Below are 2,500 nucleotides of genomic sequence, written 5' to 3'. Positions count from 1 at the left end.
TTTAGGGTTTAGGGTTTAGGGTTTAGGGTTTAGGGTTTAGGGTTTAGGGTTTAGGGTTTAGGGTTTAGGGTTTAGGGTTTAGGGTTTAGGGTTTAGGGTTTAGGGTTTAGGGTTTAGGGTTTAGGGTTTAGGGTTTAGGGTTTAGGGTTTAGGGTTTAGGGTTTAGGGTTTAGGGTTTAGGGTTTAGGGTTTAGGGTTTAGGGTTTAGGGTTTAGGGTTTAGGGTTTAGGGTTTAGGGTTTAGGGTTTAGGGTTTAGGGTTTAGGGTTTAGGGTTTAGGGTTTAGGGTTTAGGGTTTAGGGTTTAGGGTTTAGGGTTTAGGGTTTAGGGTTTAGGGTTTAGGGTTTAGGGTTTAGGGTTTAGGGTTTAGGGTTTAGGGTTTAGGGTTTAGGGTTTAGGGTTTAGGGTTTAGGGTTTAGGGTTTAGGGTTTAGGGTTTAGGGTTTAGGGTTTAGGGTTTAGGGTTTAGGGTTTAGGGTTTAGGGTTTAGGGTTTAGGGTTTAGGGTTTAGGGTTTAGGGTTTAGGGTTTAGGGTTTAGGGTTTAGGGTTTAGGGTTTAGGGTTTAGGGTTTAGGGTTTAGGGTTTAGGGTTTAGGGTTTAGGGTTTAGGGTTTAGGGTTTAGGGTTTAGGGTTTAGGGTTTAGGGTTTAGGGTTTAGGGTTTAGGGTTTAGGGTTTAGGGTTTAGGGTTTAGGGTTTAGGGTTTAGGGTTTAGGGTTTAGGGTTTAGGGTTTAGGGTTTAGGGTTTAGGGTTTAGGGTTTAGGGTTTAGGGTTTAGGGTTTAGGGTTTAGGGTTTAGGGTTTAGGGTTTAGGGTTTAGGGTTTAGGGTTTAGGGTTTAGGGTTTAGGGTTTAGGGTTTAGGGTTTAGGGTTTAGGGTTTAGGGTTTAGGGTTTAGGGTTTAGGGTTTAGGGTTTAGGGTTTAGGGTTTAGGGTTTAGGGTTTAGGGTTTAGGGTTTAGGGTTTAGGGTTTAGGGTTTAGGGTTTAGGGTTTAGGGTTTAGGGTTTAGGGTTTAGGGTTTAGGGTTTAGGGTTTAGGGTTTAGGGTTTAGGGTTTAGGGTTTAGGGTTTAGGGTTTAGGGTTTAGGGTTTAGGGTTTAGGGTTTAGGGTTTAGGGTTTAGGGTTTAGGGTTTAGGGTTTAGGGTTTAGGGTTTAGGGTTTAGGGTTTAGGGTTTAGGGTTTAGGGTTTAGGGTTTAGGGTTTAGGGTTTAGGGTTTAGGGTTTAGGGTTTAGGGTTTAGGGTTTAGGGTTTAGGGTTTAGGGTTTAGGGTTTAGGGTTTAGGGTTTAGGGTTTAGGGTTTAGGGTTTAGGGTTTAGGGTTTAGGGTTTAGGGTTTAGGGTTTAGGGTTTAGGGTTTAGGGTTTAGGGTTTAGGGTTTAGGGTTTAGGGTTTAGGGTTTAGGGTTTAGGGTTTAGGGTTTAGGGTTTAGGGTTTAGGGTTTAGGGTTTAGGGTTTAGGGTTTAGGGTTTAGGGTTTAGGGTTTAGGGTTTAGGGTTTAGGGTTTAGGGTTTAGGGTTTAGGGTTTAGGGTTTAGGGTTTAGGGTTTAGGGTTTAGGGTTTAGGGTTTAGGGTTTAGGGTTTAGGGTTTAGGGTTTAGGGTTTAGGGTTTAGGGTTTAGGGTTTAGGGTTTAGGGTTTAGGGTTTAGGGTTTAGGGTTTAGGGTTTAGGGTTTAGGGTTTAGGGTTTAGGGTTTAGGGTTTAGGGTTTAGGGTTTAGGGTTTAGGGTTTAGGGTTTAGGGTTTAGGGTTTAGGGTTTAGGGTTTAGGGTTTAGGGTTTAGGGTTTAGGGTTTAGGGTTTAGGGTTTAGGGTTTAGGGTTTAGGGTTTAGGGTTTAGGGTTTAGGGTTTAGGGTTTAGGGTTTAGGGTTTAGGGTTTAGGGTTTAGGGTTTAGGGTTTAGGGTTTAGGGTTTAGGGTTTAGGGTTTAGGGTTTAGGGTTTAGGGTTTAGGGTTTAGGGTTTAGGGTTTAGGGTTTAGGGTTTAGGGTTTAGGGTTTAGGGTTTAGGGTTTAGGGTTTAGGGTTTAGGGTTTAGGGTTTAGGGTTTAGGGTTTAGGGTTTAGGGTTTAGGGTTTAGGGTTTAGGGTTTAGGGTTTAGGGTTTAGGGTTTAGGGTTTAGGGTTTAGGGTTTAGGGTTTAGGGTTTAGGGTTTAGGGTTTAGGGTTTAGGGTTTAGGGTTTAGGGTTTAGGGTTTAGGGTTTAGGGTTTAGGGTTTAGGGTTTAGGGTTTAGGGTTTAGGGTTTAGGGTTTAGGGTTTAGGGTTTAGGGTTTAGGGTTTAGGGTTTAGGGTTTAGGGTTTAGGGTTTAGGGTTTAGGGTTTAGGGTTTAGGGTTTAGGGTTTAGGGTTTAGGGTTTAGGGTTTAGGGTTTAGGGTTTAGGGTTTAGGGTTTAGGGTTTAGGGTTTAGGGTTTAGGGTTTAGGGTTTAGGGTTTAGGGTTTAGGGTTTAGGGTTTAGGGTTTAGGGTTTAGGGTTTAGGGTTTAGGGTTTAGGGTTTAGGGTTTAGGGT

The sequence above is a fragment of the Carica papaya genome, chromosome 3 (assembly GCF_054855325.1).
Source record: "Carica papaya isolate Zhongbai chromosome 3, ASM5485532v1, whole genome shotgun sequence".
Taxonomy (NCBI): Eukaryota; Viridiplantae; Streptophyta; class Magnoliopsida; order Brassicales; family Caricaceae; genus Carica; species Carica papaya.
Note: the sequence above shows the minus strand (reverse complement) of the source record.